An 18,931-nucleotide genomic window follows, 5' to 3' on the forward strand; every position below is an offset into this window, starting at 1 on the left:
TCGATATTGACAATTCCCTACAAATTCGCAATTCGCATTGCTCTCGACAATGCAGTTGACTACTGTTTTTGTTCACATGACATATCACACCAAAATAATAAAATTATGGTTTGTCGAATTATTAAGTTATATTAATGCGTATTCTGCAGAATTTGTTATATATTGACGTAAGTCGAACTATTTCAGCATACTAATAATCAATCTCTCATGTTGTGACTCTAACACATCAAATTCAATACATATTTAAGTACGTAACATAATAATGAGGCGTTAAGTCGGTACACATATGTCTACTTGTCTTTATTTTAGCCAACATGCATGATATCCCAACACTGTAAAGTATTAATTGAATACATCATCCAGAATATGCTAGCGGGTAGATTAGGATATTAGGTACTCCCTGTGTGAGCAAAAAAGAAATACTTGATTATTCAAAGTTTATTTAAAGAACATTCACTAACATGAACATCACAGTTCTGTTTTTCTTGCTAATTATATTAATATTAATATGCTATTTATGAATATAACACGTACATCGAGAAAAAGAAATCAATTCAAATTTAGTTTGTTTGCGTTCATTCTATAGCAAGGCTTCACCATACTTAATACTGCCTGCCTTGAAGCTTAATTCGTTGAACTTGAAAAAGTATATTCACAAACGCTTGTTTTCACAAGGATTTAACATAAATTTGTATTCGTAATGAACAACAACTGGCTTATAGATGTATGATTTCTGTTATAATTCCAATGTTACATTACGAAAGCGTTTGTCATATCATTGAAATCTAATGATTGTTTATTTATGCAATAGAACACAGAAGTGATGACAGCAATATTAGTCAAATATATTATTCAAATAGTTACCATCGTTTAACGGGAGATCAACATAACGACTTCTTGCAATGGATGGTTTGCCGATTAGAAAATGTTTTTTCTTCATCCTGAGTCCTCCGCCGCCATGTGACAGAATAGGTGAAACCAGCATGGTTGACAGTAACATAATTATTATGAAAATTGATACTGATTGATTCATTTCAATGTTCTGTTGACGAGACAGAATAATTATTATTCAGAAAAACATAAAGACATGAAAAATAAGTTTGATTATTAGTAATTGATGCCATCAGTCCTACATACGTCTTCAATGGTTTCTGGTATTTTACTGTTCATTATTTAAATGATTTTGTATTGGAAATGGGTAGTTTAGTGAAGTTTGATTGGGTAAAGCATTGTGAAATGTGGACATACAAAGTCCATTTTAATTAACAGCGAATGAGATAAAACTATAAAGTTCAACACATATTTATTTTGAAATGCTGAATTAATCTTGTTTGACAGACAAGAGACCGGGTGTAGTTACTTTTGAATAAACTATACGTCAATATTACTCAAACGAACGCAGAATGTCGGTCTAATTTTGAAAACAATCCAACATTACACAATCCATTCTCACCCAGGATGTCACAGTTCATAGTTCAGTGTGTAAAACATTTATAACAATAGATAAAACAAAAGATGACAAAATACAGCTATGGCAAACTCTTATTGGGTAGTTAAGGAAATCAATCAGCGAGGCTGTCACAAGTAAAAACAACATTTGCAGACATGCAATTCAGGATATTATAACACTACTGCCTCCCTCGACATTTTAACATAGCTGCCCAGTTTGGTGAAACGCCTTATTCAAATGTACAGTAAAAACAAGAAAAAAAAAACATTCATAAATATGTCACTTATTTGTTTTATTTTAAAATTTAAAACGATTACTTGGAGGGGCTGAAAAAACACTTCTGAAAATACCCACGTGAGCTTGCTAAAATGAACCATTGTTACCACAATCCGTTGTTATAATACCGTATATAAACCAGGAAGACTGTATTTCAATGTATTTTTAAATGTTCTTCGATCATTTTTCAATAAAAAACACCGTGTGTTGGCATCAAAGTCTAAATATAACAAACCAAAACAAACAAAGAAACACACATAATGTTATAACAATGAGTGAGCGAAAAAACCCAAGTTTACCAGTGTAGTAGCTTAGTGTATACAAAATCTATGATGTACGAGAAGGAAAGCAGAATTTTATCATTTCATTTGCTGTTTTATTTAAATCCAGAAATGTACAAAGTATATAAGGTATTTTTAGTAACAAGTGTTTTTTTTTAAATATGTGACCAGGCACAGGTTTTTTGAAAATATAAACATAACGAAATACTGATTTTCGAGACCAATCAGCTGTTTTCTCTGCAACAATAGTTTGTGTTAAATGTTTATATATGTTAAAGTGTGAAATAACACATGGTTTGTCATGAAGCTAAATTACATATACTGCGTGGTATATTTTAAAACCATATGAACAATTTGACGGAATTTCCTGCACCTCATTAAACGTTTTCTATTGTTTATAATTGTGTCAACGCATTGACAAATACGTATTGGATATTCTTAAAAATAAATAGCCTACCTTGTCAACTGTTCTCATAGAAATGCAACAACGATCGATCGAAATAGGTTTTGTATTACACTTTTATAATATGGTAATTATATGACGACATAAAACGTCATGAAATATTAAATATTGATGAGATTTTAAGGTTGGTGATTCAGATTTCAATTGTGTTAAACTATATTGTTTATTAACTGTCATCAAATACTTGCATATTTTGTTACATATGTGTTCACTTTAATCAGACAGTCGAGTGTTTAATCAAAGTATTCAATTATATAATGAGCACATATTGACCGTAGTGAAAATCGAATTCATTCCACCAATGGTCAGGTGTGTTCAACGAATATGATCGATTAGTGAGCAATTGATCATTAAAACATATATTAGATTCACATACACATGTTCAATTATGCTATAAAATAAGCTTTTTTTAATAATTAGAATTACTGTCAAGTAATGTCATGAGATGTGGTCAAATCACTATAATATTCTGTTTGTAATGAACAATGTTGATGTTTCAAGTACTCCATTATTGTTGATGAACATATTCTCGTGATTTTTCAGTGTCCATCCATACGTTATTTTTTTTCCATTGTGAAAATTTGAAAAGGAATATCATGTTTCCATTGATTCCAGATCAGAAATCAACACGCTAAATTTAAAAATGACGTCGTAGTTAAATAAAGGTTTAGTGTAGCATTGTGTGAAGCAGTATTTATACTGATTCGAGATTATTGTTTATCCCAGTATGCCAAACAAATATTACTTACTTCTGGTTTCACTGTATTAATTAAAAAAAACAGCGCGGCAATGATATGAATCTAAACCAATATTTAATCTTTATAGCAAGATAAAGCATAACTTTTGAATAAATGTATGATGTACGAGAAGGAAAGCAGAATTTTATCATTTCATTTGCTGTTTTATTTAAATCCAGAAATGTACAAAGTGACGGTATATAGGGTATTTTTAGTAACAAGTCAGGGATTGAAATAGAATTTTGTCTCTGCATGCACAGTGTGCATGTTGAATTTGAAATTTACCTGCACTAATTTGTTATGAAATGTACCACTTTTAAAGTTTTAATAAAATTTACGGGTTCTCGATAGATGTTATCACGAAGGAATTTGCTTTTTCTGAGTTATCTTACAATATTGGTTGAACTTAATTTAGGCTTAGTGAATATAATGAGAAAATGTTAATTTCTATATGCACAGCATGCACATTATATTTTGTGTTTACTTGCACTATCTATGTGCATAGTGCAGTGTGCACCAGAGTATTTCGACCCCTGCAAGTGTTTTGTTTTAATATGTGACCAGGCACAGGTTTTTTGAAAATATAAAAATGACAAAATATTGATTCTCGAGACCAATTAGCTGTTTTCTCTGCATCAATAAATAGCTGTGTGTTAAATTTTATATATGTTAAAGTGGGAAATAACACATGGTTTGTCATGAAGCTAAATTACATATACTACGTGGTATATTTTAAAACCATATGAACAATTTGACGGAATTTCCTGCACCTCATTAAACGTTTTCAATTATTTATAATTGTGTCAACAAAGGCATTGACAAATGCGTATTGGATATTCTTAAAAATAAATAACCCACCGTGTCAACCGTTCTGGTAAAAATGCAACAACGATCGCTCGAAATATATGTTTTGTATTACACTTTTATAATATGGTAATTATATGACGACATAAAACGTCATGAAATATTGAATATTGATGAGATGTTAAGGTTGGTGATTCAGACGATTTCATTTGTGTTAAACTATATTGTTTATTAATTGTCATCAAATACTTGCATATTTTGTCACACATGTGTCCACTTTCATCAGACTGTCGGGTGTTTAATCAAAGTATTCAATTATATAATGAGCACATGTTGACCGTAGTAAAGATCGAATTTATTCAACCAATGGTCAGGTGTGTTCAACGAATATGATCGATTAGTGAGCGATTGATCATTAAAACATATATTAGATTCACATACACATGTTCAATTATGCTATAGAATTAGCTTTTTTAATATTATTTAGAATTACTGTCAAGTAATGTCATGAAATGTGGTCAAATCACTATAATATTCTGATTGTAATGAACAATGTTGATGTTTCAAGTACTCCACTATTGTTGATGAAGAAATTCTCGTGATTTTTCAGTGTCCATTCATACGTTAATTTTTTCCATTGTGAAAATTTGAAAACGAATATCGTGTCCCCATTGATTCCAGGTCAGAAATCAACACGCTAAATTTAAAAATGACGTCGTAGTTAAATAAAGGTTTGGTGTATATGATAAAGTGTAGCATTGTGTGAAGCAGTATTTATACTGATTCGAGATTATTGTTTATCCCAGTATAACAAATATTACTTACATTTGGTTTCACTGTATTAATTAAAAAAACAGCGAGGCAATGATATAAATCTAAACCAATATTTAATCTTTCTAGCAAGATAAAGCATAACTCTTGAATAAATGTATGATGTACGAGAAGAAAAGCAGAATTTTATCATTTCATTTGCTGTTTTATTTAAATCTAGAAATGAACAAAGTGACGGTATAAAGGGTATTTTTAGTAACAAGTGTTTTTTTTTAAATATGTGACCAGGCACAGGTTTTTTGAAAATATAAAAATGACGAAATATTGATTTTCGAGACCAATTAGCTGTTTTCTCTGCATCAATAAATAGTTTGTGTTAAATGTTTATATATGTTAAAGTATGAAATAACACATAGTTTTTCATGAAGCTAAATTACATATACTACGTGGTATATTTTAAAACCATTGCTATTTTGATAAATGATAAACAAACTGCTTACAAAGTTGTGAAAAGTTATTGCAAAGTTGACAAATTCCCATTGAAATGTGACCTCGGTTGTTATATTATCGAGACCTATCGTTAAAAGGTCGAAAATACGAATAAATATGTCGTAAATGGCCGATTACTTTCGTATTGATTGCTAACGCACGTAGAGGTCATAGGTCAACTCACGAAATACACATGTGCAAGCGAATGTAATTTTGAAACATTTCCACGCAATAAATGGCCGCCGATTCGAATAAAATTCAAATGATCCTACTAGCCGAGTGGCCACGTGATCGACCTGTCACAAAGGTTAAGATCAATCGGGCGTGGCTAGGAATTGCAAAGGATACTACCTGAGCAAACAAGCTGGTGAAATGTTTTTTGCTTTCGTCACAAACATGAAAAATACATAAAGCATTTTTTTGTATTTTTATTATTGTGATGTCATATATTTATAGTAAAAAGTCGTACTGATTATTTTGATATTTTAAGTTTATAGAAAATTCTAAAATGTCTGTGTCTGCGGTCTGCACAAAAAGAATGTCAGCTATTAAAACAGCGTACAAAGTTGGGAAAAGTGAGTGCAAAGTTGGTAGATTTGTGTTTATATTTGAACTAAGTTATTGTCATATCTAACTCTATCAAAGCGTAAAATGATAAACAAACTGCTTACAAAGTTGTGAAAAGTGATTGCAAATTTGGAAAATGTACATTGACATGTGACCTGGGTTGTTATATTATCGTGACCCATCGATAAAAGCTCGAAAACGTGAATAAATATGTCATAAATGACCGATTACTATCTTATTGCTAAGACACGGGGAGGTCGTAGGTCAACTTACGAAATACACAAGCGAATGCAAGGTTTGTGGCTTTGCTAAAATAATTTACCTCAGTCATTGATATACACTGCATGAAAATTCGAATTTCCGTCGTAACCGCTTGCCGGATGTAACGTGTTTTGCAATAAATCCGTTGTTTACATTTGGGTATGTAAACGTTCGAGTTTCCCTCTCGTAACTTCTAAAACGACGTAAATTTTGAAGTTGTGCGTTTGATACGTTTAGTGTAAACAGCGAAAATGTCCAAATTTGCTGTCGTTTTATGCTGAACTTAAAGAACTGATATACTACGTTGCCCTTTGTATATTTTCAGCGTAAATTGACGGGCAACTTGCCGTTGTTTTACGTTTAACTTATTAAGCGGGAATCACGCACCTTGAACTGCTGCACTACTGGTTTGACATGGTAGAAATCATTCACTTTTCATATAAACCTGATTCCGTGGCCCAGTCTAAAAACTATAGAAATATATTTCTAACTAATCCGTTTATGATTTACTAATTTATCGTCAACTATATATTTTTTGTTGTGTGCATATATTTATTATGGTGTGTTTGAACTAGTACTCAATAATTTGATTGTGACGGAGTGCTTGTCTAGCGACTGTAAATATACATTACATAAATATGCCATTATAGCGACATATAATAATTTATTACATACGCATTCGTGGTGACTCAAAATAAAATCTCTTATGTTATTGCGCCCTCGCCGATCTCATCTCCAGTTAACCTTTACAATTCACGTGAAGCTAAATTAGCTCCTTACACGATTGAATGTTTGTGCGCCCTCTGTAAATTGTGTGTGTTCGTCTATTGAATTAACCCGCACCTTCGCTAATCCTACTAGCACGAAATATGTTTTGAGGTTAACCTGAACTTGAAATTTACTGGATTCCGGTACGCGGTAGAGCAAAATCCCGGCGGACATTATCTCAGAAAACATGTGTTTAGATAACGTACTAGAACTTTTTAAGTTACTGACAACACATTACAATAGAACAGGATCGACAAGGAACGTTTATGTAGATCTAAAAGGTCACCAATTTCAATCTTTATTTTAAAATACAAATAGTCCTATTGGGGCTTCATAAATCAAAAAATAATATATAACTAAAAACATAGGAAGTTTACATTCCCGGGGGTCACTCTACATGCTGTTACTACCCCATGTGTGTTCCAAATTTAGCGGGAAAGCGGGGTGTTTTTCACCTTCTAAAGCGGGCCCGCGCGGGAAGCAAATATGCCCACTTTAAAATGCTAATGTCTGCAATAAGCCCCGAGAAATAAACCCAAAGGGTTGCTGCTCCCGCTGTAGGCCCCTTTTTGCAACAACTACTCCCATACACCACTCTAGGCCCCGAATTGGCTGACCGATAGCCCCGACCAGGTCGCAAACGTCCGCCTGAACTTTCCCACCGAGACATTCCCGCCACTTACAAAACGAGCATACGGAGGTTTATTGTAATCGAAGAAATTAAACAAAACGGAACGAAAGAGTGATAAAACACATAATAAAAATTAAAATGTATTCAGTGAAAATGGGTTTTATACGCACAATATTTACAAAATTTTCCTAAAATAATATTTAAGCAATAAACCACCGCCGAAGACGAAACTTGACCAGTATTTTTATTTATTTATTTGTAATTAGGAGCTGCAATAAAATTATTGGAAAACTATATAAATGAAAAAAGAAACTTTTGCACTTAAAGTAAATACAGGAAATAAATCTAATCTACATAATCTCTTCTATAATTCATGACATCAATAAGAAATCTGTTCACAAATCTATCAATATATTTACCTTTCAGTCGTGTATTTAACACCCTAAAACATTTGCCGAAAACAACGGGATTTTAATTAGTAAACGGTTCGTTTCGCTAATTACAGACAATAATCACAAATATCGGACGAAACTTGTATAAAACTTCATAAAACAATTATTTATAATTAGCGAAACGAACTATTCACTAATTAAAATCCCGTTATTTTCGGCAAATGTTTTATCTAGTTATATAAAATACTGAAAGGTAAATATACTGGTCAAGTTTCGTCCGACAGTTGTGAATATTGTACGTGTCAGACCCTTGTTTCGCTGATTACAGATTTTCGATTATCTGTAATTAGCGAAACGAGCCATATGCGTATTAAATATTATTATTTTCGGCAAATATTTTTTAAATATTGTGCATATAAAACCTATTTTCACTGATTACAGTTTAATGTTCAGTATGTGTGTTTTCCCGTTTTGTTTCGTTTGAAATTCGTCGATTACAATAAACCGTATACAGAAAGTCGTCCCCCGAGTCATCCACACTTCCGAAACTCCTATCGCGCCTCGGCATCATTCGCATTCAGCTCCTGCTATTTTCTGGGTTTTCTGCCCTGTATTCATACCAAAGTCACTCGGAGCTGAACATAAAATTGCGTCACGTAATGGTATCTGATGGAATAAGAATCCTGGCAAAGTTGTGTGCATTGTGTTTTAAACTATCAAATAAATGATCATATTCATACTCATGTCAATAGTTCTGATCTTTCTTCATCAAACAACGAATGACACCAACAGGAGTTGCATACACAGTAACTTGTTTGAGTTGATCACACTCCACTTGAGTGCAAAAACGGCAGAGAATCCTCGCAATAGGGGGTAGGATGTTCTCAATATATGTCTGAAATAGGGGGTGTTTTTTCTTCAATATGTCTGCTTTAGGGGGTACTAAATTTACATTGCGTCCGCATTAGGGGGTATGGTTTGTCAATGTGCTGCCAGCCCTAGGGGCCTATTATTTTTTTTAGCAAGAACGCACATGGTGTAAGCTTTTAATATTGAGTGACCCCCTCCCCGGGGTTTACATAGATGGTTTAAGAATTAACGGATTGTGGCACTTTAAATTACATTGTCTTCATGCGATGTACTGTTTGGGAGATTGTTCTACCCGGATTGTGTCTACCGGGAATGTTTTCTATATCATCATTTATATTACAATATGAACAAAATGCTGTAATACTATGTAGTGTATTGCAATACTTGATGACCATGTAATTTTCAGGGAAAATTTCATGATCTTGTTTTATAAAGATGATGTCTACTCATGGCTTACTGTAGCACACGAAACTACAGGAGTGTTTTTGTGATCGCCAGGCCGGCCCTGGGATTCTGACCCTATATTCACGCAACTAATTGACGTAATTTTAAAACATAGTATTGTGTAAACAATAACTGTCCGGTTAGTGCGAACTTGTCTCTTATATTTAGGCTTTTGACTCGTATACTCTGAATTATGGTTCTGAATGAAACAACAGGCAGAGAACACTTTCAAAAACGTCGTCAAATACTTCTTGCTACCTTAACGTGACCAGGTAAGGTACTCCTTCCATGTTGTTACAATAGCATAACGCCAGACTAGTAATATTACTAGTCTGATGCATAACGGTCCAGTGGCCGACATCCTATGTGTATTGCAAACGAATAGCATTGCGCCGGTCGGCAAATTTTTTATTCTGGTCGGAAATTCTGGATAGCGGATTCTAGCAGCAGGCGTGGACAGATTTTTCGAAAAATAACGAACGAAGAAATCGATAGCTAAACAGGTGTTTGAGTAATATTCTAAAACATAAAACGCAAGTGCATGTGTTTTTACAAAACTAAATGAGTTTGCAATAGATCAATACACTCACGTGACACTACTTTTCCGAATTCGGTTAATGCAGGGAGCAGGTTCGTGTAAACTACAATTAAAAACAACTATTTATATATGTAGGTAATAATATTGAAAAAAAAATAGATGAAATAATAATACAAAAAAATAAGCAATATACAGTAAAACAATGAAACATGAGAAAGACTAATTGAGAAAAAAAAAACGTATTAAAGGAGAACAGTATTTATGTTAATTTGCCAGAAGATGTTGCTGTCTAAGGTTCGTGTTGTTTTTGATAAATTGGGCAACTGGTATTTGTACATTCAGGTTTGTATCACCCATTAACGTTAATCATAAAATGGTACTCATCATCTACTTTGTTATTTAAATACAGTTCGAAGATTTGTATCCTATTTCGGTTTTTGGTTAGGTGTACCTCCTGTTTCATTTTTTAGTTTATGGTTGCTCAGACGTAACCTACTTAGACATTCACGTAGTTCGGCATTTTTTTATTTTTAGTTTATTCCTTCTGTTATTGCTATTTTGGTTATCATCAGTGCATATGTTAATTTGCTTTTTCCAGTAGTTAAATTGCTATTCCATTACATAAACGAGCGGTAACAAACAAGTGACTATATACGTGCTCATCGGTAATTTTGTATTTTTTGTCACTGAAAAATGAAAAATAACAATTTATATCACAAGTAATTAAACATTACTAAGAAATAACAATGTAAAAATTATACTAACCCTTCAAATGGGGAAATATCAAATATATCAATATGTACAGTCAATAGACAGGGTAAACAATCACCAATGACACATGTTTGTTTCATAGCTTTATACATATTTTTTAAGATTGTATCAATATGATAATATCCGCGTCATGCTACTTTGTATCATTTTCGATGATATAAATTCGATTTAACATATTCATACTTTCAACATTATATTGCATAAGAGTTGTATATTGTATTTAACGACTATTCATCATATGTCGGATGTCTCTCTTCAAGTAGTCACTAAACACAATTGATGTGTGTAACGTCATTTGAAAATAATCCACCGCAAAGATGATAATTAAGCTAATGACCTTACTGAAGACCTTAATATTTGTTTATAAATTATTTTGCAATTCATACAAAAAATGTTATAACATTTTATGCTTGAAAACTAGATACGAAAAAAGGTATTTTAAGGATATTTTTAGCATTCAGTGGTTGTTAAAATAGGCAAAATGGTTTAGCGAATTGGTCATCGATTTAATACATTTTCTGACATCGACTATTTCAAATTTGACATTAACTATTTCCCTAGTTACACATGTCACAAATATAAGCGATATCTTGATATTGCATATAAATATAATTGTCTGTATTTTCTGCACTTTATTAAACATACCATAAAGTTTGTTAATGAATCAAAGACAATAACAAATTTGTGTTAGATATTCTTAAAAAATAAATTGCACCCCGTGTCAACTATTTGTCATAAACGTAACAACGCTTGTTTTCGAATACAAGCTATGACAAATGATTTGTTTTACACGTTAAATGTATGATAAATTAATACGTCACGAAGTATTAAATATTGATATCATGTTTGGCAAACAGTTTGTTCATCAAACTGTCAAAACCTTGTATACAATTATACAATGACTGGCGAACAAAAAATAAATAAAAATGTTCGTTTAGGCAGAGATCTCCTTTTCTACAGGTTATTATAGAACGGAATATTTATGTGAATGACTAATACATTCACTGTGAGTTGCAAAACAATATGTGCTTCACATAACGTCATATTACGAAGGTTTGATGACAGTTACTGTTCTTTTGTCACACATAATGGTTTGTTAATTACGTCGTTAGAGCTATATATAGTGTAATATTGATCGATTGATTGAATCTCGATTGATTGATATAAAAAGGAAACTATTATTATAGTAACAAAAAGTGTCTAACCTTTTATAAGATACATTTGATATACAAAACAAACGTTTAAGGTTCATTAAACAAAAAAAATGTCCTAGTCTTGTTATTACTACTAATACATGATTTTCAAAAGTTCATACAACGATCATACAACTCCAATCCCGCTATCGCGTTACTTCCATTAGTGCAGTACCAGGAATCTTTTTGCTATTATTAATAACTATCTGAAAAGCGTCAAATGGAATGTTGCATAATACTTCTCGGTTTGTTCAAAAGTATTTTACTATCCAACGCAACACAAATCCAACCTATAAACGAATTTAATGGTGTTTAAAGTTAAACTTGCTGAAATAGATATGTTTTGTCACAATTTCAACTAAAGTTCAGCCAGACTCATGAGAGGGCGCTATTATTATTTAATTTCAAACCCAAATTTATTTAAATCTGTTTATGTCATTTATGTCTTTCAATCTTTTTATAATATATTAAATTTCCATTGTTTTATAATACATAATATTCAGATTAAGCAACATAGTAACCATAGGAAGTGTACACGTCATGTATAAAAGACAAAAAAGCAAGACACATTTTTTTCAATTTTTACAAGAGCTGCCAAATCATTTTAAAACTAGATAAGGACGAAGTGATGGTATTTTGGGATATTTTTAGAAATCAGTTGTTGATATAAAACAGAAACTAGACAGAATGGTTTAGCATGGTTTGATCATTCATAAAAAAACATTGGATAGCATCGACTATTTAAAATATTTTGACAAATGCAATTCAAGGCAATTTTTTCTAGCTCCCCTGCATCAATAAAACTTGCAAATACCGACGATATGTTGGTATTGCATAAATATATAATTGTATGCATTGCATTTACCCAATTAAACATGATATGGTGTTTGTCATTGAAGCAACAGTGACAACTAAAAATATGTGTTAGATTTTCTAAATATCCTCAATATTTTAATTTCTTCTCCAGAAATGTTGCAGTTCATCCAATTTTTTATTTTTAGCTGATTAAAATTGTTAATTTACTGGCAACAAAGGTGTGATAATGTTTCATTAGATTTTGCAATTGTACACATTGAAAAAAAACTATTAAATCCGCGCTGAAAATAAGCACTGTTTAGACTATTGTTATTATTATTATTATTATTATTATTGTAGCTTTATTGTATGATTAAGGCAACATTTTGTTTTATCACACGCGGTCTATTAATGCAAGACATATTTATTTTACTTGGTTCAAAGGATTGCAGGGGTAATTTTACTCTATTTATTAGTCTATATGTTTTATTTAAGGTAGTTGTCTACCACAAAAAAGGTAAATTATTCAAAAATTACATGCACATCATTCTAGTTTCTATGGTGAAATGAGGATACGTTTTCAATTGACTGTCACAATCCATGGATTAGTCATGACCATCCACTGACTTTGAGAAATACTATAAAGTGAGAAAATATACATTTTACACAAGAGTGTCACTAGTACTGAACCCTGGGGAAGACCATAAACTTCTTCATAATTCTAATAAAATAGTCTCCCTAAACTTTAATGGCAAATACACCATTAAACAACACATGTGATATATATAGTGTACAATTTCACCAATATACAGTTTTTACACCCTTGTAAGACGGGTTTAGGTCATATGATTTCCAGGAATATGCCTTCAATTATCATTGAAATTCCAAGGAAAGACAAGAGTGATAGTAATCCAGACAATTTTGTTTGATTTCTGTCACGATTTCTAAAGAGAACCCAAAATACTCGCACTTACATTCTCACATGAAACAAGTATCATAATAAGCAAATATATTGTCATTTTGTCATTCTAACGAAACTTGTTACCATTAAAATTGATTCTCCAACTGTTTATTTATTGTCATTGCACACGTATATATTATTCCAAAAAAAGGGAATAATACGCATTTTACGTCAATAATTACTAATAGTGTGTGTTACATAATGCTGGTTTTTAACTGTGTAGTGTTGTTAACTTCAAAAATTATGCATGTATTGTGACTTGTATATCTTGTATGAATACAACCAACACCATTTCTAGATGTTAATTCCACAGATAATTTTGTACTTATTTTCTCGGTTTCGACAAAAAGTTGTAATAAAGTGTTGAGCAAGAATGAAATACAACGTTAATCCAATAAAAATATTTCTTCAAAAGCCTTAATATTGATAATTCCCCTTGTGTTTTCTTCATGTAATGCGCTCTTGGCAGTGAAGTGTTTAAATGACATATCACAAGCCTAATAATTATTCAACAAAGTATTTTTTGTCAAATCATGTCTAAATAATGCGTTATTTTGCCGATATTATTACGTAATAATGACGACAACATAATAATAATCGATCGTGACTCATCATATCCACTATACATTTAGTACTGTCGTAATAATAAAACAATAACTCGGTACAAATATGTCTACTTTCATTTATTTAACATGCATAATATCATAACACTGTAGGTATATAATGAATAACAAGTGAACAGTTGGATTAAATACATCTTCCAAAGTATGGCAGCAAGCAGATGAAATCAGGTATCAGGTAGTTTCTGTGTGAACAAAAAACTTATAATGAAATATATTTTGTTATGTATGAATATTATACATGCATCTATCAAAAGGATTGAACTGAAATTCACAAGCCATCAAACATCTTTCCAAGATATGTATGTCAATTTTGTTGTGTTTTAACACTCTCTGGGTTCAGGAAGAATTGGTTGTACTTAAACTGTATGACATTGTCCACAAACAATGCTTGTCACAATCTGATTTTGTCACAGTAATATTTATACGTCATGAACAACCGACTTTTAAATGCAGTATTTCTATCATCAGTTCAATTGTAAATTACAAGCGTTTGTCATAATCATTGAAACCTAACGATTGTATATTTTGCATCTTTGAAAACAAAACATTATATTGATGAAAAAAATAAAAATAAAATATCCTAATTAATTTAATTTTAACAGTTACCATCGTGTTTCGGGTGATTCAAATATCGATTTCTTGCAATGAATGGTTTGCCGATCATAAAAGGCCTTTTTTCATCACGGATCTTACCGGGGTCTTATGCCAGGGCAGATAAAATTAGCATCGTTGACACTAACATCATTATTATGAAAAATGCTACTGCTTTGTTCATTTCAATGTGCCACTATGTTGACGAGCCAGAATAATCGTATTTCTGCAAAACAGAAAATAAAATAACATTAGGAAAACAACTCAATGTCAATGAAATTTTTCGTTTTTATTATAGACGTATGCAAAGTTTAAAAAACCTGATTGTTCCAGATATGTATATATTGGCCCGTGAAGCTGCATTCGTTTGAACAAGATGACCGCCAGTCGGCCATTAATTATTTTATGGCGACAAAATGCATGTGCTTTTGATGTTTGTGTGTAGTTTGAACTTGGTCGGAACCATGCGTGACTAAAAATTATGTCTCGGAATGGTGAAAATGTGTAATATTGATACACCATAGCCTTAACATGGCTGTAAATCTGTCAACCATTTTTATTAAAAACAAGACATGACATGTCACAGTCCCCGTTATTTGATTATAAAGTTGTACAAGGAACATCTGCAAACAGGTGAATAAATATGTACTCTTTGTGGTTACAACTCATCATAAAGTGATTTCCGATGATCTAGTTTTGTACTGACAACTACAAACTGCCACTGACCCATGTTCAGAATCTCAGAGTCCACAAGTGCAACAAAACTATTTGTCATACATGTATACTTGCTCAAGAAACTGCATTCATAAATCTGAGTGAACCTTGATGTACATGACTTCTTTGTTAATCAGGTCTTAGTATATTACCAGGACCTGGGTTTGTTTCAACATCACCACTGGGCATCAGAATCATTCTCATGTTGTCAAATACAATTTGTTATTAACACAGTAAGGTTTATTATTTGAAATGTATTCATTGTACATAGAACAACATCTGTTAATTTAAACAATTGTAAAAGCTATGTTTTCAGAGCAAGTAAAGGTTGGTCTGCTCATAACCTTCAATAGAGAAGTAACAATAATTGTTTGAAATCTTTTTAGTGCAGTGATATTATTGCATTTCAATTATTATTAATGGGTATAAAATACTGTAAACCATTTAATTTTGACTTCTAGATATATTCAGGATTTTATGAAATTTGTGTACAACATTTCAATAAAGTCCCTGACACTCCATGTTGTAGGAACCCAGAAAAAATTCAGTTCACAGCATCGCTGTAAAAAAAAAGTTTAAAATGAGTATAGTCAAAGATATACACATGTGGGTTCATAAGACATATGTACCAACCTGAGTTGATGCTAGAGATTAGTATCACAAGATTTTACTTTCCGTGATTCAATATCAGTCCTATGTATTGATCAGGCGAACTAATTGACAATGGCCCTACAGGTATCGCTATAAAATCACAGTATTTTTGTATTCTTCTTGCATTTCGACCATGGAAAAATATTTGTTTTTGAAAGTGGCCGAAGTATTAGAAGAAAAACATAAACTATTTTTAGTATGAATTCTAGTAACTGAAATGCAAAATTGAAAAAGAACAAGACAATACGCAGGATTGATAAACCTTCAGCGAGCACTCCTGAAATTTCAGATCATTGGTACCATGTTTTTGGATACATTCAATGACCTAATACATAAAATCACATTTGTTATTGCTCAATCACTTGACCCTGAATGGCACAAGATTACAAGCTTCTATCATGAAATTGGGTTATTTATTTGATGCAACGAAACATGCATTCACAGCAGACGGAAATTCGTTTGAGATATTACTGGATTTTTGTATTCAGTTTTCCATTTCAACCACCATCATCACTTAGTAAGCTGTGATCGCGCATTGGGATACAGTGTATTGCCATCAGAAGACCGATTGTTTGAGAATATTTTACACCATTACGCCATTTCAAATATTATATTAATTCACAGACAACAAAATAAAGATTTTCAATAACATACAAGTTTTCCCACAGTTGATGATTGTATGGCAGTTGCAAGGCTTCGCCAGTTTTACTTTGGAAGAAGTTGAAAACAGGTAACAGGAAGGGGCTACATGGCTACATCTTTTTTTTTTGAAATTTAATCAAGCATGATTTTTTTAATTTGTTGTTTACAAATGTCTAATTCAGGGCAACAGAAACAAAAACAATAAATGTGTAGGTAGGCATTTTAACAATTGCACAATTAATATTGGATGAAAACGTCATTACCGATATAAATCATAATCATAATTAAAAATAAGATCACATTTAATTTATTTAGTTTTCATAATGAAATGCATAATAACATGTACTTATAAATTTGAATAAGGTTCAACAGCCTTTTCATTTAGTGCCAGTTTAAACACCATAAAACCTCTGGTTTAGGTGTCACACTCAGAGAAGAGTGAAAGGCCTTTGGTTCATAGGCATCGCGAAATGTTGGAATTGAATCCCCCCAAAAAATTCACATACTGTAACAAGCATTATTTTTTTTATAATCTTGTTGATAACGAAAAGTAAAGTATGTTCTAAAAGAAGTTTCGAATAAATACAAACACGAATACATTGCTTAGTGGTTAGTACTGGTAGCGAATGATCACGGTAGCACAATCTGGTCATTCTGTGTTTCGCAAGTGAATAACTTACTTGATTATAATAACGCACACAAATTTAATTCGTTGAATTTTTATAAATTGGAAGTAATATTCAACTTAGTTTCATCGTAAACGAATGATTTCGGTCGAATGTAAATGCTCGAAGCGATACGATATCCGCCCTGTTCTCATTTACACGTGGCTCATTTAAATATGTTAATGACGGTTCAGTGACCTCGTGGTGAACGCAACTCGGTAGTAGATTTACCGATGTTCTGGCAAGATGCTTTGCTTTTGACGGGGACAACGGCATGATTTTTTTAATCAAAAAATTAGTTGTTTTCAAAATATAAACTGAGCATTCAAAGAATAATTTAACATTGTTCGCAGAAATAACAGCTCATTGTCGAAACGAAGCTTACCCATTCGGGCTATTCACAATAGGTGTCAATGACTACGGTAAAATATAAATTAGACTCTTTTAGGTACATGGAGTGAATGAAATATCTAAAATATTTAAAAAAAAACTAAAAAAAAATGCCGAAAAAACGCCGGGCGATTTCATGGTCTGTTGCAGACTACTCGACCGACCGTCCATACACGTGTTGTCACTGCACATCGGCCATGTTTAATCGCACGAGATCGGCAAAATCTTCATTACAACTAACAGTTAAATGCTCTCAACATAAAGATACGAATATAATCATAGGCAACCTACTATTATATAATGAATAAGTTGATCGACACAGGGACATTCTCCCCCCCCCCCGAGTTGTGGATATTTCAGAAATCGCGACACAAGCAAAAGACCTGATAACGATTTACTTGAAACTATGTCCCCATGAATTAATCGTCCGTGTACAATAATTTGACAGGGTATACAATTTACAAACTAGTTTCGTAGATTAGAGACAATTGTTTGCTTTTTTGGCTTTTCACAAGCTAGCAATCATCATAATATTCACATCCGTAAGTACATAACGGAATGTACACCAATCGTACCCCAAAATACATTCAATTTTGTAGAAACTGGAGAACTTACCTTTGCAAACACGTCTCTTATGCCGCCTTCTTGAAGTTCTTGAAATCAAATAAGGTTACTAGTTCTTCTAGTAACGAGTGAATGAGACCACTGAGCCAAACAGAATACATGTATAAACAGTACTGTAATAAATTGCAGGCAATGGAGAAATCACGTGCTGTAGCGCTACTCACAGATCTAATCTACTGTAAAATATTTTATTTCAGCTTGAATTATCATTCGCTGAAAAGACTTTTTCTGGCTGTTTTTTGTATTGAATTTATTTTCATTGATTTTTGAAATGTTTGACTGTAAAATATAGGAAATAGGGAATATTCGCTGGATTTTATTTTAACTGAAACATTCCTTCAGCGAAAATAGCAAAAAAATGTTGCAAGCAAAAATAAAGTATTTTACAGTAATTAATTTATTCTGAGCATGCGCAGACGTTCTGTCATTGTTGCCGGGAGACGTAATTTTTGATAAAAATCGTGAAAAAGACCCACTTGGGATTTTCAGATCTGGAAAGAAAATTACATGCATACTCGGAAGACACTTGTTCATCAACCTGCCAAGTTTCACTGATACCTGCTGTAGAA

At 32.2% G+C, this 18,931-nt stretch overlaps 1 long non-coding RNA gene across 1 annotated transcript; it reads right to left on the reverse strand.

The window, feature by feature from the left end:
- Positions 1 to 285: 285 nt before the first annotated feature.
- On the reverse strand, positions 286 to 2,514 carry LOC144352373 (uncharacterized). The gene is made up of 3 exons (XR_013420594.2): positions 2,465 to 2,514; positions 865 to 1,042; positions 286 to 400 (listed from the first exon to the last, which is right to left on the reverse strand). It is a non-coding gene; the product is annotated as an uncharacterized LOC144352373 (long non-coding RNA).
- Positions 2,515 to 18,931: the final 16,417 nt, after the last annotated feature.

This window comes from Saccoglossus kowalevskii, chromosome 19 (genome assembly GCF_978046115.1).
Source record: "Saccoglossus kowalevskii chromosome 19, keSacKowa6.1, whole genome shotgun sequence".
Taxonomy (NCBI): Eukaryota; Metazoa; Hemichordata; class Enteropneusta; family Harrimaniidae; genus Saccoglossus; species Saccoglossus kowalevskii.